This window comes from Hirundo rustica, chromosome 10 (genome assembly GCF_015227805.2).
Source record: "Hirundo rustica isolate bHirRus1 chromosome 10, bHirRus1.pri.v3, whole genome shotgun sequence".
NCBI classification, from domain to species: Eukaryota; Metazoa; Chordata; class Aves; order Passeriformes; family Hirundinidae; genus Hirundo; species Hirundo rustica.
This window is the reverse complement of record NC_053459.1, coordinates 9,758,705-9,782,216: the sequence shown is the minus strand read 5'-3', so window position 1 is coordinate 9,782,216 and position 23,512 is coordinate 9,758,705. Positions and strand designations below refer to the sequence as shown.

Here is a 23,512-nt window from a genome sequence, read left to right as displayed (position 1 = left end):
GACAGTTTTATTTCCTTCAGTATTTGAACGGTATCTGTGATGCATGAGCTGATGCTTTTAGGGTTCGAGGAATACTGGACTTTCTGGTATCCTTTTCCCCTCAAAATTTTGCTTGCCCCATGGTTGAAATCTGCGACTCATAAGAAAAACTAAGAGGGGAAAAAAGAAGCCAAATTCTCATAAATACATTTTACAGATAGGGAAAGAAAGGCACAGGAGACCACACAGTAGTTTCATGTCCAAGCCAGGAGAAGCTTCAGATGATCCAACTCGTGCTTGTGAGAAAACACTATCTTTCTCCTCAATTCCTTAGCTGGTTAAAGCTTCTTCTCTCTCCTGGAGTGAGATTTCCATGTTCAGAGCTTCTGAGAATCACCACTCTGGGGATTGCTGTTAACTCCAAAATGTGTTATTTGCACATTGAAGTACTCGACTAAGGAGCTTTTCTTTTTCCAGTTGCAGTCACTGGAGGTTTGATGGTAATAGAGCTGTCTTCTGCTCTCTGCCAAGTTTGTTTTCCAAAAGAAATATCTGAATGAGGAAACAATGACTAAAGAGGATATGTGAACTGTCTAGCCTACTGCAAAGGTCCACATACTAAGAAGAGAGAGGATTTATGGATGGCTGAAGGGTGCACTATTATGACTAAATTAATCCTTTGTAAAATGGAAAAAAAAAAAAAAAAAAAAAAGAAGTGGCTATCAGGAAACACTTAGAGAAGGGATTTGGTGAGTCTCATGACCTGAATGGCTCCAAAGGACAGAAGATCCTGAGAGCAACTCTCTGTTGATGTGGGATGCACTTTATAACCAGAGGTATTTTCCATCTCGTCACTTTTTTTTTTTTTTTTTTTTTTTTTTTTTGTTTAACTGATTCTGTGTTCAGCATCAAATTCATGTGTTAGTGTCAGGCTTAAAACAATGCCTACAAAATTGGGCATAATTGCAAGACTTGGAAAAAAGAGGCAAAGAATGTTTTAGAACTGGCGGTGGTGGGAAGCTCTGAGGGGAGAGCTGGAGGTGGGGCTCAGCCCTTGTTTCACACCTGCTTTTTCATGTCCTGATGGCAGTTTGCAAAGGGCAGGGCTTGAGAGCCTTGATTGTGCTGATGAGCCCCACCTGGAGGGCTCAGGAGCTCTATTTAGACCCAAACTCTTCCTCTTCTCACATAGTAGTGCAGCGCTTTGTCTGCTCCATCTATGCTGGGATATGAAACAACTCTTTTGTGAGGAGGGCAGTAGTGGTGAGTCAGCTTTAGTACTGTTTTCACATCACACTTTTGATTTGAAACAGTTTTGTTTTTTGTAATTTATCTTGTTAAATTAGCCCATGTCCATATAGCAGAAGTGATCTTTAGGCCTAATTGCTTGAATGCTCTGGAAGAAAATGGGATACCTCGCAGAGGAGAGAAAGAAAGTTGTGTTATCTGCCAAGTTTCAGGCTCAGATGGAGAGTTAAAATGTCAGCCAACTGGGCTAAAGCATAACCTGTGATAAACGCTGATCTCCTTCCATGGAGATTGCTCTGTTTTGCCTAGTTTGGTATGAAATCACCTTGCAGTAGCTTGGAGTTAAGCTCTCATATCTTCTCCTTTTCCTCTGTATAATGTTTACTGCACCTTGGGATTTGGAAGTTTTTGTTTTGATTGAACAATATGCAGAGTGTGAAATAGCCTTCTAAAATGTCCTTCCTTGCTCCTTCAAGAGCCTTTTCCCAGTCCTTAGTACTTTTAACAGCTGTCTCTGGGACTGGTGGTAGTGTTGGAAACCCACACAGGTTGTAATATTTGAAATAGTTTTGCTATAGTGCCTCAAGCTCCACCTGTGTTCTAATTTGGGGATTGAAAGCAGCTGTGAGAGCTGGTCAGGTGTGCTGCAGCCAGGGGGGTGGAGGAGCTTGGCTCAGAGCTGCTGTGGAAAAGAGATGCTTTCAAAACTCTGCTGGAACTTGGGCATTGCTTTACCAGGTAGCAGTTTTTCCAGTGTCAAATTGCACTAAATGCATATTGTACTTTACATAAATGCACACTTTTTCTAATAACATTGGAAAAGCTGTTGAACCATTTGTTGGGATTTTGGTTTGTCATTCACAGATATCATTGGTTAATTTAATAGCATTAACAAGCTGTCAAAGTCAGTTTGAAGATTTTCAGATTTCCATGAGGTTTTCTGTCAGTAAAGGTACTAGAACCTGGTCCTTGACCAATATTTTACAAGGATTAGAGCAGTAAAAAATGAAAGGAATCTTGTTAATCTGCCTAAATAGTTACTGCAGGTATTTGAGTTGTGGGGAATAGAGATGGATTTATTTGTTAGTTGTTTTTGAGAGAAGCAAATTTGAGAAAAGGCACTTTTGTGTTCTATGCAGTTTGTTGCATATTTTGATTCTATAATAATTCTACAGTACACCGGTAACAAAATGTTGATAGAATATACTTACAATTTCCAGTGCAGAATTTCACTGGCCACAGGAAGGTAAGAATGACTATTATAACACATAAAAGGAAGATTAAGAAATGGAATAAATTAGTGAAAACATGACCTGGTAATGTTTTTGTGGGTGAGGCAGAGGGTTAAGTGTGTCATACAAAGGGGACCTCATGCAACTGCAAGCCCTAGGAAATTAGTGGAGTCTTACCAGGTCAAGACCCACCTAGTACAAATGCATTTGAAGTCTTTGAACATGGAAGGTTTTTTTTCTGCCATCTTAACTATTTCTTCTATTAGTATCAGCATAACTGGAATTCCTCATAGTATTTGTTCAGTGCTCATTTCATCCTTTAATAAAAGGATCTGTCTTTCTAAAGATAAGCTTATTTTTTCACCCCAAAGAGAAAAGCAAGACTGCTTGACAGCTCCTTTCTTTCTTTCCTCTACTCACTATGCAGCAAATAATCAATCTTGGCTGAATGACATTTTAGAGAAATTACAGTCGTAAATGTGTCACTACTTAAGAAAAGTGTAAAATGCCCCTTGCATTTGCATGGGTGGGAAATAAGAATTTAGCTTAATATACATCTGGCTGAAGAAAGCATAGAAATAAAAAGGATCTTGTAACAAGAAAATTACAAGGCAGCTTTTTGAAGAAAATTGCATGAATGGTCACCACTGTGAAGATTTAAATGGGTGGCTCCCAAATAAATCTTTAAGATGAGTGAGGGTGCCTAATTCTGGGTGGTGCTGAGTGCCCTTGGCATCAGACCCCTTCTTAGAAAAGGTTCTTCTTGTGCTTTCCGTGCTGCTACAAGATCAGACGTCATGTACCAAATGAATTCCTCTTTTGCCGGCTGGTATGTAACTGTTTTTCTCTTCCTTTCTCTTAATGTTTTTGGTACAATGTATTTACCATTATTTCAATAATAATGTAATAACATGCATCGATCCCTTAAACACATACAGGTTAAAGCTTTTTCCCTGTGGCACCTCGGCAGGCTTTGCAAACAGCAATCGATCAATAACCTTCACAAAGCCCTCTGCGTCCCTCTCTTAGTTATGCAGTTAGGGAACTGAAGGATAAGGGTGTTGAAAGGCTTGGCCAAGGTCACACAAGGAGCTGGTAGCTGACTTTTTAAGTCTCAGACTCTGACTCCAGACCACACGTCCTCCACATAAGCATGTTTATATTTTGGGCAGGGTATAGGGAAGTCTTGCCACAGTGACTTTCCAGGTCAGTGACTATTCCTTTATAAGTTCTAAGCTTTCCAAAGCCAAATGTCTGAAAAGGAAATATATGAGGGATGCTTCAAGAGTGAGAAAGCTGATGTTGCAAGGATGTAGATTTCTCACCAAGGGAAACCACTGATGTGTTCCAACATAATTTGGTTTGCCACCAACCAGCAGGCTGGTGACGGTGACACTGTCTTGCAGTCAGCCCGTGCGAGGTGTTGGTTAATGTTGCTACAACAGATACTCATTATAACCTGCAGTTACCTGCAGTTTACTCTGTTTATGCAATCATTTAGTGGTTATTCATTAAAAATAAAATTTATGTATGGTTATTGGATGTGTATTTTGGCAGGGAAGTGACCTTGGCAGAAATATGTCTAGATCAACACTCAGCTAGCAGTCACTCTTTATGTTGTCATATAAAACCTTGTTAAATAATATTTTGTTTCTATCTTCAATTGCTGTTACATAAGACCAGTAATGAAAGTCTCCCAAAGGATTGGTAAATGGAGTGAGTTTTTCTGTACATTTTCTCTAAAAAATAAATAGCTAAGCCAATGAGTGCCAACATTATTACCTAGTTGAAGTGCTTGCTATAAACTCTGATAATAAATTGTTTACTTTTAGATTTTTGCAGGTTTAAAAGTTCTCTACACTTAAGTACAATTTTAATGGCTTTTGAAGAACTAAGGATAATTCACATTTAGAAAGCATTTAACTTTCATTTCAGTGAGCCTACTCACATCCTTAGAGTTAAGTGGTTGGTTGAATTGTTTAATGCTCAGAAAAGACACTAAAAATAAAGCCATGGAGAGATTGTGGTTTCAGACAGAGAACCAGTGCCAAAACGAATTGTAGCTCTGGTATTTTAAAAAGACAACTTAATGTCAATGTACAATGCCATTGTGTTTTACTGATTTTCATTTACTTGATGTCATTTCAATATAGCTTTTATTTCACCTGTTTTTTGTGATTTTTTGACCCTTTATGAAACAAAAGCCTTGCATGAAAATTAGTAGATGGAAAGCTGCTACAAAGCTAAGAAGGGATGTTGATTACTGCATGGATTATATTTGTATATACTGGTGGCTTGAAGATAGAGGAAGGCTAATTGTGGAGTCAGTTCATCTTTAGTGACATTATGAGTAAGGTCTGAGGGGTGCCTTTGTGCTTCCAGAGGCAGAGACATGTTACATGGACAGAAGGAAGTGGCTCATCAGCTTATGGACTGCTGAGAGTAGGGGTGGTGCAGAGACCTTCTGCTCTTTGGCTGTGATGACAGGAGAGCTTCAGCCATGTAGCTGCACTGCCTGGCTGCAAGGACTCTGGGGAGCACCTAGGAAGCTGCGTGGTGCACCGAAGGGTTTGGACAGTTGATGAGGTGAAGAACAGACAGGGAGGGGTCCCTACCACTGCTAGCTACTCTGACAAATGAGGGTAAATTCTATCCTCAACTATTTTCCAAAACTAGGGGATATCTCCTCCTGGGGCACACCTGAAGCTGTCTCTCCTCACTAAAGTAAATAGGTAGTTTGTTTTTGAGTCAAGAAAACCTGCCGTAGAGCTTTGGTTGTCAGGGGAATGCAAAACAAACCTGCCCTTGGCTTCCAGAACAAAAGGAGTGCAGTCCCTAGTTTTCAGGGGAAAACAAATCAAGAAAAACCTCAGGTTCTTGCTTTGGGGTAAAAGCAAACCAAGATGTGTCTTTGCTCTGGGCTGGCTGTGGTAGTCACCATTTGGAAGAGTTAGACTTCATCCACACCACATGGCAAGAATTATTTTCTCTGTGCTCACAGGGATATTTCTGTCTGTCAGGTGGGAAGTGGCCTCACTTCCTCACTGGTGACTTCTGAATTGTGTCCAGCACTGCTGTGTGAGCCCTAGCCCAGCACAGGCTGTGGCCCTTTCTGATTGTTTGGTGTTGGGAGTCCAGGGCAGATTCAGTTCCTCCCCCCTAGGGGGAACAAAAATAGAAAAGGAGGAAATGCAAGACTGCTTTAGTCCTTGCTCAGGGCTGTCCCCTGACACTGCTGATGTGGGCACTGTGGAAGGAGGTCTGGCTGCCTGGCCTCAAGCTGCTGTAGCACCTGGCTCTGTGTGTGCTGAAAGCCAGCACTGTTAAGTGTGGCATTTCATCTTCCCACAGAGGCAGCACATCTACCCCTACCCCATCTTTTCTCTTTGCAAGGGAAAAATGTCTTTGTCCCTCAGAGCAACAGTATTGGGAAGTGTTTGAGCAGTTCAGTGTGTGAGAAGAACTCCAGATCACTCCTGTTGCTTTCTCAATCACAGCATTTTTGTGAGAATCCATCATATTTCCAGTCGCTCTGTTAGAATCTCTTGGGAAAACCTTGCAGCATTGTAATGTAAAGGATATAATGCAGTGAGGAGAAAGTCTACTTTAATAACTTTGAGAGCTGGATTTGAAACCTTTCAAAAAGCTCTTACAAAATTGCAATTACTTTTGTGTTTATAGCTTTTTTTTTTTGTGGTGTGTTTTCTCTGTACCTCATGTAATGTTGTACAGGATGTTTCTTATATTTAAGGAGAGAACTATATGCCATGCTATGGCTAGAGTGGTGAAATGGCCTTTATCCACAGGCCATCAAGTGAGCACTGTTCTTCACAGCAAAACAAGGCATGCAGTTAGGAGTTACAGAGCCACACTTCTCGTTTGTTCAGCTTCAGGGGACCCTAAAGATCCCTTGAATATGAGAAAAGAATATATCAAACAAAATACTAGAGAGGAAAAATATATAACAATAAAGGGGTTATTTCATATGACTAGATACATTGTTTCTATTACACAAGCATGCCTCTATTTTTGGTGTTTGGATGTTTATCTACCAGAGCCTAAACATGCACTTCTCCCACCCTTTCACAGGTTTTTAATTTTTTTTTTTCCCTCTACTGTAGAACAACTTTGGAGCTGAGTAAGCTGTATCCTGGAAAAACAAATTGCAGGAAATGGTATTTACCCTTTGATCTTTAGATCCTTCCTCTGCTGTGATATACAGTAACTTGTTTTGTCTTTGCTCAGTGAACAGGCTTTCTCCATTTAGATTTATGGTAGTGGCTCATTGCTGTTAGAGGAGGCTTAACTGCCTTTCATAAAATGAGGAAAGAAAGGCCATGTTTTCCGCTTATCTTCCAACTTTCCATGCTGTCTGTAGACCAAGGAATTTTGAGTTATATATTTGTTTGATTGCAAAGTATTCATTGCACTGGATTGGCTGCTACTGTCTGGACTTTGAAGTGTCACTCCATGCACAGCCCCATTAAACTCAAAAGAAGCCTTTGTAGAGCAACTTGGCTAAATCAAAGTAAAAGTTTGCAGCACTTATCCCAGAATAGAGTATTTATACAGCCAGTTAAATGCTTGGAGGGCAATGTACTGTCCACTGAGGCTGCATATTCACTCCAGGTGTATTACACTGAATTCTTTGTATTGCCATAGCCAGGGATGCTGTTCAGTATCAGCAAGGGGATCAGGATCTTGACTGTATCTATTATTGCATGATGGTAAAGGGGAAAAGCTGAAAGGATGGGGTGTTGATACATGCCTCTAGCACGTGCTTGAAGCCTTTCTATTTAACTGTAAGAAAGAGAGGACCACTTCCCATTTCACTGAATCCTTCTGGGATGCTGTCAGGATAGGATTTGCTTTCTCTGCCCTTTGCTCTGTGTTTCTTTAACTCCACCTGCCTTTTGTTATCTTGGAGGCCTGTGCTGATCAAGTTACAGCCTCAGTCTCTTCCTGGCAGGGTCCAAATTCTGTCCCAAACTGCTTCTGTTGCCTTGGAAATGCCAGGGCAGTATGCTGAGGTACTTCATTGTTGGCACTGGCCTTATGGACACTAGGGCTGTCTCACTGTAATGTCCCTCTTATGGGTTAGTGTTTGAAGCACGTGTATGTGAGCACCTCCCTGGCACTCAAGGGAAAAGGACCTTCAGCAGGAAGGTGGGAATTGGTAGGGGAGGCATAATTTGCTTTCAGCTCTTTTTCAACCCTTACAAACAACTTTAAAGTCATAGAAAAGCAAAATACCAGGGTGTAAAATTGCAGAAGAAATAAAGAAGAGTGAAGTTTGTGGAAAAGTTCTATAACTTGCGTCTGTATACAGTTATAAGCCTTTGTATTTGTTATATTTTAGGACTTTCAGGCACTTTTACCACAGTAGTGCTTTTGGAATATAAAGGCTATAATAATGAAGGAAACACTGACAAGATGTAGATTTAGATTTTTTTTTTTCTCCAAACTGGCTGTTATAAAAGCTGTAGGCAAGCATATGTTTGAGAATTTCCTACTGGTTTACTATTTTATAATGCCACTTAAAAATACAATGGATAAAATTTTATTTGTGATCCAGAATTATATTCATATGTAAATATAACTTTTGTACAGAAAGAAGCAAGTAACAAATCAGTAAAAATGTCTCCTTCCATAAATTTTCCATGTTTTGATTGCTTTATGTGCTAGCCCTGATGATCTTTAAGATCTACAGTTGTGCAGCTGCTTTCTTTGCTAATAACTTAGACTAGAATTTTTCTAAAGAAAAAAGTCTTTTTACAGCTGTATGCTTTCATGAGGAACTAATGACTTGATAAACATTAGACTGTTATTGTTTATGCAAATGCAGTCAGCTCCCTGAAAAGAAGGCCAGGTCGCATAGTGTGTGCATGATTTAGTGCAAGAAAGGGAAAATATATTTTTTTTAGGAAAACAAAGAGTAGGATCTACAGCATAAACACCAGTAATTTCATACCTGGAAAAATTCTCCTCTCTTAGAGGACTCCCTGTTCCTCAATCACAGTTCTCTTTTCTCTTGGCAAAGAACCAAGTCTAAGTAGTTGAGTGATGTTTTCTGTGGCCGTTCATGGGTCTTTAATCCATTAACAAAATATGTCTCTTAAAAGATACTGAAATAACAGTAAAGGCTAATAGAAATGGTCATGCCTTGGCTGCTGAAGTTACTTTTGTTATCAAAGACTATGCCTGGTAGTCACCATATATTTTATGTGGGTATTTTGAGAGGGCAGGAAAGAAGAGTTTTAGCCATGAGGCAGCAAAGCACTTAATGTGCAACAATTTTGTTGATTGCCTGTGGAAGGACAGATAAATAGAGTCATTTTTTTCCTTAAGAGATCAGGAGATGATTCTGAAATTCACATTTTCAGGAATGTCTTTATGAAGAGTCATGATAGAAGCAAAATGACAGCCAAGGATTTCAAATGCATTCGTTGAGGTTGTTTGTGAAAACCTCTGCCAGGGCCCCAGTTTTTGGTATAGGTCTTACTTATGTGGGCTGCTGTTTGAGATATAGTGTGCGGTGTTCTGTGCCCTACGAATTACTGCTTCTTGCTAAGTTTCAAATGCTGCTGTTTTAGCTCTAAATGCCTAAGCCTTTGGGTAACACAGGTGTGCATTTTAACATTTTGCACCCAGTAGTTAACCTGGGAGAGGGCCGACTCCAGGCTGCTGGAGGTTGCACAGGGTGTATTGCCCCAGGAATGCAGTTTTGTCTAAGGGTCAATACCTGTCAGTTCTGTCTGACCTGGTGAAACTAGGGAAGAGCTGCTGTCTGGGGCACAGGAGAAGCAATGGGAATATAGGGGTAGGTGCCTTTGGGATCCCTCAGCCTGGTTTACTGCTGCAGCATATCCCAGGGCAGCAGCAGGAGGGTGAAGATGGAAGCAGGCACAGAGCAGTAACATCAGAAGCATCTTTGCTTCTTATCACACAGGGATGTTTTCTGTTGTTATTGTGACTTTGCCAGCCCTAGGAAACCACTGTCTGCTTTGTGGCTACTGCTGGCTGTAGCTGGTGTCAGGAGATGCTGCCATCTCAATCCGGGATTTACAGTTTTTATAGAGCCAGAACTGGCTGGGTTGGAAGGGACCATAGTAGGTCACCTGGTCCAACTGCCCTGCTCAAGCAGGGTTATCCTTGAGCCCATGGCGCAGGTTTTCATCCAGACAGTTCTGGAATACATCCAGTGAGGGAGACCCTGTTCCAGTCCTCTTTCCTCTGTTCCTCTTTGTACAAACCTTGCAATAGTAATTATCCTATAATGAGCTGAGTAACTAAATGAGTTTAGCATCAGTTATTGTAGTAATTAATGCGCCTAACTGGAGTGGATAATTCTGTTGTGTAGTATAGAAATGGAATAGGTTGGTCTGCAGCAAAAGTGTTTTAACTTTGACCTGGAACAAGTTGTCAGGAATTGACTCTAAAATGTCACACGAAGCTCACACCAACTGAAAGTTTGCTGATGGCTTCAGTGGGTCTTGCCGAAGAGATCCATATCTTCTTCTTTCAGTGACGCCGGAGTGGTCCTCCAGCATGAATAATGCTTAAGCAGTAGGGACGCTAATTTCGTCATGCTTTTTTTTTTTGGCAATGTGAGAGTAAAACTTCTTTTCATACAATTCCAGTTATTGTTGTCATCATCTTCTGCTTTGTAAATAAGCAACATATGAAACAGCTTGAAGTACCAAATATACACAGAAAGGATATTTCCCAAGAAAGCAGCCTAAAGTTTTGATTATAGATGTGATCAAAGAGCTGTATGCTTGAAAAGTCAAACTTAAAATTTTTAGAGGGGAGGGGTCCCAGGTCATGTTTTTTTGTCATAGTCAGCGATGTTGATAACTGGCATAGAGCTATGTTCTTTTACAGAAGCTCTTATGTCGGAGTGGAGGATCAAGCACCATACAATGATGCAGAATGCTGAACTTTTGACTGATCTGAATACTAATAAATGTGTTAGTGGGTAGGAATTGATGCAAAGGAATTTATAGTTTTATATGTGGCCGTGGCTATTTTGATTTAAAAGATCAGAGTAGAGCAGCTTGCACTACAGTTACAGGGCAATTGTTGGGTGTTTTCTGGTTGTCATATTGAATTACATATAGTGTTTTATAGAGTGGTCCCTGTTTAGGCCTCCTAAGCCAGAACAATATTTTACTGAAATTAAATATTCTGTGGCAGATGTATGTCTAACAATAAATAATCACCAACAGCCTGAAGTATTTACTGAGGTATAGCTATGAAATGTCAACAAGATGTTGTAAGTGCACTTGCCAGAAATTATGCATGAGAAGTGTCTTAAATCCTGGCCTTGAAGATGAGATCTAAATAAAAAAAAGAAGCACAAGCAAAAAAGTCCTACCTCTCACGTCTTTTGTTTTCGATGTACTTTTTACATTTTCTCGTGTATGTTCCATAAATAATAAAAGATAAAAAATAAATGGTTTGAGGCTGTGCTTCCATTGTATCAAAGCTGGACACCTGAAATGCTTCCTACTGACCCATGTTTCTTAAAATCAGCATAATTATGGCTGGATTCCACCAATTTTAGCTGAGGTGCCAGAAAATGTCCAGTCACAGCAGGACTGAGTTTAGCACTGGCAAATTTTCCTGGCCTCCTGGCCATTCATTAATTTACACTGGGCACGAACTCTGTGCTAAGGCTCGCACTGATGTATTTCTGCAGCTCTTCTTGATCATGCACAGTAAAATCGTGCAGGGTATCATTGCAATGCAATGATGCCATTGTAAGGACATAAACATCAGAACAGTTAAACAGTTTCAGACTAAAGGTTCACCTTGCCTACTTACTGTCTGCAGCAGTGATCAGAAGTGGATGCCTAAAGAATTTACAAATAGGGCAGGTATGTGGGAGTACTTTGCCCAAACCCTTGATAGCTTTTCAATAGCTTGCTGAGATGCCTTCTACTATTTAATTACCTTTTGGGATTTCTCTTTTATTCAGTTCAAATTTAATAAACTTTATAATAATAATAAACTCCTCAAACTTAGATAAATGTCGGTATCTGCTGCCTCCTTTGTCAAGGTGCTCATAAATGTGTGCTGTGTTTTTTCTTCCTGCTCGACTGTATGCTTTTGGTCGGTGGCAGCACTGGAAGGCAATGAAAATAAATAGAAAACAAAGGCAACTTAATTTACCTAGTTATTATTTAGTCTCTTGATACTTGGTGGTCAGAGTGTTTTCACTTTTCTGTTTAGAAGAGAAATTATGGTTAATATTTTAAATTACAATTCCAGAAGAGTGAAAGATTTGTAGTTGGACTGATGCAATGGGAGAGAGGAGAGTTTGTGCCTAAGCGCAGCTCAAATAAGCTTGAGCAAGCTGATTTTTTTTTTTTTTTTTTTCCACATCTGAAAGTGAGTGAGGCTTTTATTTTGGTTGTAAATCATGGGAGAAAGCCAAGAAACCCATTGCTGCTGTCAAAACCAATTGTGTGTGTTATTGTGGCCACTATATTGGCAAAGTAAATATATTTACACATACAATGGAGGATATGATTGTGAGTCAGCATCAGGAGAACTATGTCAAGAATTTCTTAGCACAACTTTTTATTTAGTGCTTTTGTGTTGGTATTTGTGGCAGATTATCATTAGTCTGGCTCAACTTTATTTTTTGCATGCCTACCATTATGATTCTAGCTGTAATCAGTGTGAAAAGTATCCAATAATCAAATAGCAGTTCTGTGCTTCTGATGAAAAAAAGCTGTGGTCAAAATGTCCACAGGCCAGTTTCTTTTCTTGCACTCACAGGGTTTATTCCTATGTTCCTCAAAGCTACTGAGGTATCAGAGCACAGAATTCCACCTGCACACAAGAAACTCTCCTGAAGAGTCACTTTTATAACTCTGCCAATCTGTTGAAAGGAAATGGGTTGTGTCCCATCAATCTTTTTCATTTTTAATTCCAGAATGAATGTATAAATATAAAAACAGTGAAAATAGAAGGATGTTCCCTAGGTTTTGTGTGGCAACTATTAGTTCTTACCTGGCTAAGCGCTGGAGCATGGAGTCATGGAATGGTTGGTGATGGAAAGAGCCTTAAAGACCACATGACTTCAATACCCCTGCCATGGACAGGGGCCTTTCGCAAGGACAGGTTGCTCAAAGCCCCATCCAACCCAGCCTTGGATACATATCAATAATGAGCTGGTATTAAGGCATTTCTGGGATCTATTTAAATTACTCACTTCAGATATATTTTCTATGAGCAATTAATCCATGACTATTATCTCCATGAGATTGTGTTAGAACTCCTGAGAGTATTTCTAGATGCTCTGGGTTTTTGCTACTGGATGCCTTTTTTTAATCCTATTCCCTGATGAGTTGCTTCATGTTGAGCTGTATAGAAGGGTTGCAGCAAATTCTGGGATGCAAAGTGTAGTGAAATGGAAGATATTTTTGCAGTGGCTGTATGTTTGACTGTGCCCAAAGCTTGGATGACTCTGAGGGTTTGAGCTATGAACTCCATGAGAAATGAAAGCTGGGGGAAAAACAAAGTTTGTAAAAAAATGTTGTATATTGGGTGAAGAGCAATAAGTAACTGGCTTATCTGTCACATGACAGCACTGAATATTTTGAATGTCATCTGAATTAGTCTTGTAGAGTACGGAGCATTATGAAACCTGGAGGTATTTTTTCTGCAGTATCGGAAGTACAAAGGTCATCTTGAGTGCACATCAACTTGAACGTGTAGAGGGAGGCATAACATGAGCCAAGCTCTTAAATATGCAAATTGCTAAGATGAGCTCAGTTTGGCATGCTGTTTGCCAGATGCAGTTCAGGTTGACAGGATGTGTCCTAGGGTGGGTGTGAGATTATGGTTCAGATTTTCCTTTTTATTCCCTTTAGGCTTGGGAAGGGGCAAGGGACATCAATAAAGGGGCTACAGACACCTAAAATCTGATTAGGGAAGGATTTTTCTAGTACCAACAGTGTGAAATGCCTGTTTAAACATTCATAGGACAGCTTCATAGCAGACATTGGAGCATTCACCTGAAAGATGTAGATTCAAATCTATTCAGGCAGTAGAGGTTGTTCCACAGACTCTGACTCAGAGGGTTCAAGACTCTGACTAATGTGCAGCCTCATGAGAAAGATGGGGGAAATAACATCATGGCAATATATATTTCCAAAAACTTGCTGAAAAATAAATTCTCTCAAGTCTGTCCCTGTGTATATAATTGATGTCTCTAAGTCTAATTTATATTTTACTTGAGCATTGAATTTTACCCTATTAAGTAACTGTATAACAATCAGCTTTTTTTAAAAAAAAAAGAATTCAAATTCCCACCATTCTCTTTTCCTCCGCTGTGTGTCTGAGGATGTCTCTGTTTGAAAGGTGGATATCAATCAGGGAGAAGAACAAGTACTAGCTTCCTTTACTGCTTTTTTGTATGCTGGAAGGAATTGCCTTCCGAACTGCAACATACAAACATGGTAGAGATGAACGTTCCTTAGGGATTCAATATAATACAGAATGTATATAAACAGGTAATATGTAACGCACTGTGCATGGGCTGGTCTTGCACTTGTGGATTTTATGCCATCATATGTTATATGATGGAAGGTGCCAAGAGTGCTCAGACTGCTGTGGTGTTCACACAAGGTGCTTTTCCAAATTGGCTGCTTCACTAGACTGCTAGACAGAGACTAACAAGGGTTTTTTTAATATAGTAGGAGCATCTATAATTGAAACTTCTCAGCCATCAGCCTTTCCTATACAGCCACTATGTCATAGTAGCTTCCATGCAAGTCATTAAAAAAAGAAATTGTTTATACAAATGTTGTTTAATGAAATCTTTGTTGGCTCAAAGACATGGTGCCAAAACAATTACTGCAGATGTATTAGGTGACTGAAGCTGTAGTTCATTTACAGTGTTATGTCCCTTCACTTCTCTGTGTGGCCTTGGAAATGAGCCCACTCCATTTTGAGGGCTGCCCTTGGTAAATTCTTCACTTACTCTGTTTCGACAGATTCACTCAGATCTATTATGAGAGGGAATTGAAAGCAATGTAGACATTTAAGAGATGAAACATAACATGGAATTTACTGATTAGGCCCCTGTAATTATCGTTTATGCAAGAAGAAGCACTCCCAGGAGATTCCTGCAGATAAGCAGCAGGAATGATGGTGTCTTCTATTGCATAGTGAAATGTGGCTTTTCTCAGATGCTTCTAGATTTCAGATAAAGAATCTGGAGGCTGCTTTTACTACCTGCACTGTCTGCTGCAGGGCAGCTCCAAGGGGCTCCTATCATCCCTCCTGTCTGTTAGCCACTCTTTCCATTGCTGCAGTTCCCAGAGCTTCCTGCCTTAGGCAGGGCTCCTTACTCTCATGGTGGGCAGCAGTCTGGCATTTCCCAAGGGACTCTTTGGTCCCATGACTTTACGTGTGGTTGGTTTTGGTTTTTACCACTTTGGCATAAGAATGACTCAGGTGAATCAATGCCCATGTGCAGACTAGCTAATGTACAACTTCAACAGAAAACTACCGTGCTTGTTACTTTGAAGTGTGGTGTGCTGGTCTCACCTGGGGAAAATGTCAGTTTTTTTCTGTCTTTATTACTAACCTTGAAATCTGTATAAAATTGGAGGGTGAAATGAAAACAGAGGTGAAGTCCTGCTTCTTTGTGTTAATTTTTCCAGTGGTGCATCAGCTGTGAAACCAGTGGGGCCTTAACACTGTAGCAGAGACCTGCCTGCCGGTGAGTAGGGGCTTCTCTGCTTAACCTCCTTACAGGGAGGGAGAGAGGGGGATAATGGGAAATCCAAAGTCATTATACCTTCACATAGGTTTTAGAACAGGTCTTGATTAATTTTTTTAAAATTTCCATGATGAATTTTTTGCTGTTAGGTTATCTCTTGTTGTGATAAAATCACATATTGCTGCTTGCTCTGGGCTAAGGGTGCTAAGGATCCAAAAGAGGAAAATGCAAGAGCATTCCAGATTCTTATTTACTTGTGCTTAATCTCTAGGTTTGATCTTTCTGATAAAAGTCTGACATTTGAAATAAAACCCAGGTAATTTTATTTGGAGGTATTATCAGATTACTGTTCATCTTTCTCTGTATAATAATTCTTTCAGAGGATCCTTTTTCCCATCACTTTGAGACTTCTTTAGTTTGACAGGGACAGGCAAGTCTAGTGCCACCCTGTCCATAATACGGCTGCTAGCTAAATCTTCTCTTCCTCTCCTTACCTAATGAACATTTTTTGTATTCTGCCATCACAAAATCAATTACACTTTGCTCTTGCTTTGCAAGGAAAGGATTAATTTGTGAACTGATCTTCAGCTGAACCAAAGGGAAAACAGCTGGGTTTATTTCATTTGGAATGACCTGCTTATTTGGGGCAGTGGGCTTTAACTGTTCACCTGTAAGTGCTGTTTGGCTTGCAGCAGCTGGAAGCCTTGCCCAAAATCAGTGGCTGTGCAGCAGTAATTAGACCATCCAGCTGTTCTGTAGCTGTGATTTTTCCCTTCCTTCCAGGAAATTGAAAATTCATGTTGTAAAGGCTTGAATTTGCAAGCTTGGGTCTTTAACTGAAGTGGTTGAAGTACATTTAGTTACTGGTATGATCAGTGCAGTGTTTAGTCCTAATTTTTTGGCTGTTAGAGGCAGTTTACTTAGCCATGTGCTTGTGTTAGGCCTTGAAGCTGGAGTAGGAATGTGTAACAGTGTTAGTTCCTGATGGTCCCAGCAGCTTTTCTGATGAGGAAGAAAAGTATTGGCATACAGAACCTTTGTGCTGCTGCTAATGCCTGTCTCTGCCCAGGTGTTACTTGTGAAAGTAGGAGCATGACTGGCATGCTCAGCCTCTGCTAAGAATGAGTTTTCAGTTGTCTGAAAGGAAAGATGAATTAAACTATAAAGGAAGTTTCCACTGATGTAGATGTTAACTATAACCTCTCTATGAACATCTTCATATGTCCATTTAATTAAGCTAGATCCATTCCTGTGAACAGATTGGATTTGGATCTGGTTGTGAGGAGCATAGCAGATAAAGCAAGGCTGCTGTGACAGGTGCCTGAGGTGTAATGTGAGGAAGCATCTGCTTCTTCTGACATGGATGTGTTCTCACCTTGTCACCTCTTTGGGTTCCCTGGGTGTGCTAATGGGAGTGGAATCAGTGAAAGTTTCACTATTTGTTCCTTAGTTTAAAAAATTGAGATTTGTTTCTATAGTTGGTGAGGGAATGTTGCTTGTGACATTGTGCTTCATTGGAAATGAGGGGTTTTCTTTGTGACAAATCCACTCTTCTGGGATCAGGCAAATGGCTCACATGGAAACTGTGGCTGTTCACAGCTTGTTTTAATTGAACTTTGCTGCATAACCATGCTGTGAACAAAAGTAGAAATTGTGAACTTCAATTTGGACTTTTTCTTGAGGACTATAGACAAACATTAGAGTTGCCATTCAGTGCATAGGTACATGGCATTTCAGCTGTACTGCAGTCCTGTCTAGATCCACATGTTCTTTTCTGTTCTGAGAAGTTTCTGTTCTATTTTTTTTTTTTTTCTGGTGAAGTTTTATGCCAGGTATTTACCTTCTGATATTTCTACACAATATCAGGCTGGCCCAGCCATACCCTGGTTCTATTCTGTGTTTTTAAGCACAATCATTTGCCCTTGAAAAATGCAATTTTAAAACATCTCATTCTCAAACAGCATTCTGCCTAACATGATTGCTGAAAAGTAACATCAGTGTGCAGCATTTCCATTACACATAACAGCAACACAGAAATCTATTTGCTTTTGTAGTGGTTCCTGCCCTACTTATTTGTTGCCAGAAATAAATCAACAGTTGGTGGTGGGCCATCTGATGCTCACTGTGTATTGCAGGCCATGTATCTGGCCTTTTCTTTTAAACTACCAGTCCAAAATATTTGTTCTTCAATGCTGATTGCACATTCGTCATAGTTTACTCATGGCTTTTTGCTTAAATACTTCAGTGAATTCTGCTGCCAGTGTTGAGACTTTCTTACTGCTCAGCTTAGTAAAGGTTCAAGGGAGGTGAGGTAGCTTATGGTGAGACGAACTAGTGCAATTAGATGTAGTATTTAGGACTTACTGAAATCATTCCTAGTGATTTATGATCAAAACCCAATGCCCTTCTTTTTGAAGATTAAAGAACTCTAAGAGAAAAGAAGTCTGTAGAATCCACACTTATAATTGAAGGATAAGTTAAGGAATATTCTGTGAAAATTAAATTAACTTAAAACTTAAGTAGAAGCAGCCTTCAAAAATATAATGAAAACTTTAAGTGTATTGAAACAGGTTTTTTATGGAAGAAAACCAAAAAAGTATTTTGCCTTTCAAAAGCCAATAAAATGAAAATTCCCTCTACAGAAGTTCAGAGGGCTCTAAGATAGAACTTACAATACCATGTATGCCATATTATTAAAATATTGCTGATCATGTATCAATCAAGCCATTTTAATACTCTTGACTATTACCAGACTACAGGTGGAGGGAAAGTGAAGTTAATTCTTGGTGTGCCTATGGATGAGAAACTATTAGTGCTACTGCAGTGTTCACATCTATCCACTAAAATGTGATGTTATTCCTGGAAGGGGAGGTATTGGAATAGATCTGAATGCCAACAGGCCAGCAATTTTGGCACTCTGATTTAATTTCTCGAAGTACTGAGCTTTGGAACTTTTACCAGACTCTTTCTTATACCCGTGTTTTTCTTTCCCTTTCAAGTGTCAGGGCTGCAGCAGGTGAAAACTCTCTCCTGTGTGATTCCCAATACTGTCAGATAGTATTGGGAATGAGGGGTGAATCCCAGTTCAATAATTTCACTTGATTCCAGTGAAATGGGCAGGAATTTGTCTAGGGTTGGGCTGTGTCTCTGCTAGAAGCTGTAGTCTTTAGCTACATACCGTGTCTAAAGTTCTTTCGTCAGACCCATCATGATTTATCTACTTTACCCCAGATATTAAACTGTATTCAAGTTGGAAATGTCATTGTAGGCTTTGGAAGAACTTCCTTCCATCCTCTCTTTAGGTTTGGCTCCCAGTGCTGCTGAGGGATGAGTGCAAGTGAGCATCTATGTGCCTTGTGCTCCCCAGCTCCCTTGTGCTGTGTGCTGGGCCCAGCCAGCAGCAGCTCTGGGCCTGCCTTTCTGCCCATGGCTTGTTGGCTGGTGGGCTCAGGTGTTTCCATTGGCTTGGGCAGCTCTCCATGTGCCTTCCCAGCATGGGCAATCCAACCTTACCTCTGCAGTCAAGGGAGCTGGGGCTGTTGTGACTTGTGATATTTTTCCCTTGTTCCGTGGTGGAGAGCTTTGATCTGACTCATTGGAATTCTAGAAGTTGTCCTGACTGCCTTTCTTACTGAGTTGCAAGTTCTCCCTTTCCTACTAAAAAGTTAACTCAGACTATTTTTATTTGTAAACTAATAGTTTGTCAGCCAGGCCTTTTGGTTTTGTGTCAAAGGCTGGGTCTGGGATACCAGCAGTCATGTATTGTACAACTTCAGATCATTGTATATTGTGGGTTAATTTAAGAGCCTCAGTGTGTTAACATATTTTTGCAAGAGGATAAAAATGCCTCTGAATTGCCTTTGAGTCACTCAGTCTGTGTCACTAGAGAAGGATTTCCCTCCTGTGTTTATTGTGACTCCTTTGTTCAGTGCACAGTGCCTCTCTAGAGACCTTCAGAGGTGGTAAAATGTGGAGTTGTGCTGAGTGTGGGTCATGGACCAGAGAAGACTGAATTGGAAAGCCTACCAAAGGAGCATTGGGAGGGAGTGTGGTGTCTGTGCTAGGAAACCTGTTAGCACTAGAAAAAAAGGATTTTTCTGCTGGGAAATGCAACATTTATCAGGTATTTTAAAGATGAGGATATTTTTAGTGGATGAGCAACTAGAGTTGAGATGCTATCCCATAGGGAAGGATATTTTGTCTTAGAGTAACAAAATGTAAGCTATTTTCTACCAACAATAACTAAGGGAAAGAATCATGTTTAGGCTAATTCTGACTTTTTAAAAAGCAGGTTTGGTGAACTGTGCCTCCCAGGGACCCCTTAGCCAGGGGACTGGAATCTGTCTGAGCTGCTCCCCATCACACTCCAGCCACAGAAAGGAGATACTTAATTATACATGGGATTTAAAAAAATCTGTCACTGAATGGCTTTGAAGTGTTGCCAGTAATGACATTCCTAAGTAATATTCTTGCTGCTTCAGAGAGAATAAGTACTAGAGTGCCAGCAGATACCTTTTCATTTCTCTGTAACTGGCAGAAGCTGTTTTAAATAGGTAGAATGTAGTCAGAAATCAGTGGACTGTGTCTAAAATGCTTTTTTTGACCTGAATAGCATTCTGTTAGTAAACAACAAAGCACTGTCTGTATCTGGAATTACCTGTGGCACTTCAAATAGCCATAATCTTGCTTCTTTTGGTATCTGTTGTGCATCCGAGGGTCCTGAGAGTGCTCTTTGGGGGTGGTGATACAGTAGCACTGGCACAGTAATTCTTTGAGTGAGTAGCTCTGCAGGCACAGAGGAGCAGGTGCAAGCAGGATTTTGGTACCTGATACAGAGGGAAGATGTCTTGTGTGAGCAAGTTTCCTGAATGCTCCCCTGTTCAATTGCACCATTGTGGTTGGTATGGTCTATTCTAGTCTATCCTAAAATCTCTTATCTGTAGAAGAAATCCTCTTTTAATCCACTGATGTTGCTTTTGGAGTTGTGTGAAGTCAGTTTTATATAATTACACCTTTAGTTTCATACTAGGTGGATTTTTTTTTTTTTCCCCTAATGTAGAAAAATCAGTGTTGGTTCATGTGAAATTATCCTTTGATTGTTCTAATCCAGGAAGTGGTTGCAGTTGAAGAAGAACAAGTCAGGACTGGAGTGCTGATTAGAGAGCCAGCTCAGATGGTGTGAGTTACTGCTAATGCATCCTTCCATCCTTAGGAATTGTAGACTCCTGGGTGCAATACTGGAATATGATCTAGGATACCTGGCCTCTGTTCTGTGCTTGATTGAACTTGGGAATGTGAACTTTTCCTGTGACAACTGTCATGGTTCCAACCACTGGTAAATAGGTGTTTTTTTTTTTTTCCTGAAGAATTTAATTCTTTAGCTTTTATTGAAAATCCCCTGACTGCTGTAACTTCTATTCCTCTGTCCTTCCCCTCAATCCAACAAAAAACCCTACTCTCAAACCAAACAAATTTATATATAGGAAAAAGGGTAGGATTGTCTTGAGCTGAAACAAGTGCTTTCATCTTGCATGGCATTTAGGATAAATGAAGCTTTGGGGCTGATGTGAAATACTTCTGGTTCTTCATCCAGCGAGCCATGACATCAATTATTCACAGAGGGGTTTTTATTTGTGCTGTGTTAGAAGGCAAGCATTTTATGGGAAGTTTTATGTTAACTTTTGGCTTCTGAGAACTCTGGACAAGAATGGAGTCTACCTGATCTCTCTCTGGCAGAGACCAGGGGTAATTTATACACAGTAAAAAGCCATAGGCAGTGCCTCCCCTTCCCAGCCACTCTCTGCTGTGCCTGTCTGTCAGGTATGGATATAGATGTTGGTATGGATTGTCGGAGGTTTGAGTGGGGAAGAGGGTCTTTCTTTGATGTCTGTGCACAAGAGAGCAGAGAACAGCCCTGTACAGAGTGGGCCCTTGAGAAGATGTGAATGGCCTCTAGGAATGGTAGTTGTGCATCCATTGATTTCCTGGGGTGAAAGTAGGAAAGGAGGGGGAAACACTTGAAAAACTTGGCAATTGCAGCAGTCGGAGGGCAGCTGAGCTTTATTCCTGGAAGTGTATTTAAATTGTATCCAGAAAGCCCTTCCCTCACCCTGGTAGCCTTGCATGTCTGGAGGAAAATTTTGCTCATGTTTTAATCAACTTCAAACTCCCTTTTGTGTCCTTAGAAAGCTGATATATGGTTTCAGAGCAACTAAAAAAATAATTAATACTTTCTTTAATGTGTGTGTGGGATTAATTACATGAATGTCAGATTTTTCTCCAGATCTGAATGTAACAGCTTTCCAGAACTCAGTTTGGTCAGGTGGCGAGTCCTACTGCTCATGCCGTTTTCCCTGCTGAATCTTGTGATGTGACCTTTGTCCTATTGTATGTACAGAACAGGCAGGACCTCTGCCTCTGTGTTTTATAAACCTTTCTTGTTCAGCTCCTCAGGCTGGCTAGGAAAGTGCCTGTTAATACTGTGATCTGATTCCCATGCCTCTGTACCTCAGTACATTTCCAGCAGCTCTGCAGCAAGCAGGAAACTTTAGCTGTGTACAGCCTTCCTGTCAAGGGGCCACTGAGGGGTGGATGCCAAAGACATTTTCTCTACTTTCCATGTGAATGCAGGGTCTCTTACCAAATTCCACAGCAGTCTTGTGTGTTATTCTCCATGAAATCGCTGAATTACAGGTCTGACAAAACAGACTTCCATCTGTGAGTGTGTGTTGAGAAACTGGATGATGTACTGGATACTGTAACATAGGAAACACCCATATAAATGGGCTTACTGATATGGTGAGAACATAGCAAACAATGCCTTTTTTTTTTGTGTTTGACACTTAACTTTGCCATTCTATATGCAGTTTTTTATCTAATCCACGGAAGTTTGCTGGAAGACATTGAGCTGAATGTTTCTGATAGTCTTCTCAGTGATCAGCCCTGCTGAATTTTCCATGATACATATTTTTGGGATGGGATTTTAGTGCAATTTCCATTAATAATTTTCCCAGTTAGCATGTATTTTTGTTGTTTATCTACGTGCTTGAGAAGTTATGCATAATTTATAATTGTTATACTAAGAGAAATAAGCTTAGTAGGCTTTGAAAAAGGGTTAAGCATTTATAAGTGTAATAAGATAACCTAGAGTTAAGTTAGAAAGGATTAAAAACATGAGATATAAATCCCTATGCCTCAGGGTATAATTGATGGAGTTTAAAGAAGAATTTCTCTGATGGGTAAATTAGTCTATAATTGCCCCCATAGGGACTCCCTCCTTAAACATCTGATACTGGTGTCAGTCAATACCATGCTTGATGGACCTTCAAACTAATTCAGGATGGCAACTCTCGTAGTAACTAACACAGTGCTGTGGTTTGTATCATGTTCCTTCCTGGCAGTGTAAAGCAATATTAACTGTTTAGCAATGGTGTGTTGTGGTAATAAGTAACATCTTGTGTGATATATCACTGTATGTAATAAATAGTAAATGTAATTGCTGGTACTACATATTGGCTCCTTGATTTGCACTTCACAAGAAGTGAAGTCTCTCCTACAGTGGAATTAAGTGATATATTTTGAAAGAAAACTCTTTCTATTTTAGAGTTTTAAGCAGTAGTAAAGGGGCTTTGAGTCCTAACCACCTGTGAAGACCATGAAAAGACAAACGAAGGACAGCATTCCTCTTGTTCCCACTCTGAGTCACATGCAGCTTCTGTGGGGTTTGTGACAGAAAGGGCCTCAGGCAGAAAAGCAAGTTGTAGGCAGGTAGGGACTGAACACCTTACTCACCTCTGAGGCATTTTGGATGTGTTGAAGAAGGGGATCATAGATCTGAGGCTCCATGGATTAGACCCGAGCCACTTCTCAGGAGACTTGTGTAAATCCAGAAGAGTGACAGTGGCAGCTGAGTAAAATATTTAGAGAACAGAAGAGGTTTTTTTGCTTTGTCTTCAGTGATCTAAGAAGTCATCTGCTAGGAAGCTCCTCCTGCTGCTTTTGAGAAATAACTACCAGTGTGGGAAAACTGTTGCCTTTTGAATATGTGATATTCTTAGTGAGAGTTACGGTACTCCACTGGAGCTACTCATAAGTAATAAATCCTCAGATTTGATGTGCATTAATGACAAACCAACACTACCACTAAAAAACTGCAAATCAACCAGCCACACACACCAACAAGAAAAAGAAAAATCACTCAGACTTTCCCTGCCTATGGATTCAGTTTCCCATCCAGTACATGGAATCATTTTGTTGCAGGAGTTTTGACTAATTCTCGTGCTAATTGTGTACTGCTCATCTGGGAGTTAAGTTC

The 23,512-nt window shown here is 40.2% G+C and overlaps 1 long non-coding RNA gene across 3 annotated transcripts in view; it reads left to right on the top strand.

Moving 5' to 3' along the window:
* Positions 1 to 1,177: 1,177 nt before the first annotated feature.
* LOC120757097 (uncharacterized) overlaps positions 1,178 to 23,512 on the top strand; it is a 123,748-nt gene continuing 101,413 nt past the window's right edge. For all 3 annotated transcript variants that reach the window (XR_005702349.2, XR_005702355.2, XR_005702350.2), the window contains exons 1-2: positions 1,178 to 1,242; positions 15,140 to 15,198. This is a non-coding gene — a long non-coding RNA (uncharacterized LOC120757097). The remainder of the gene's footprint in view (positions 1,243 to 15,139; positions 15,199 to 23,512) is intronic.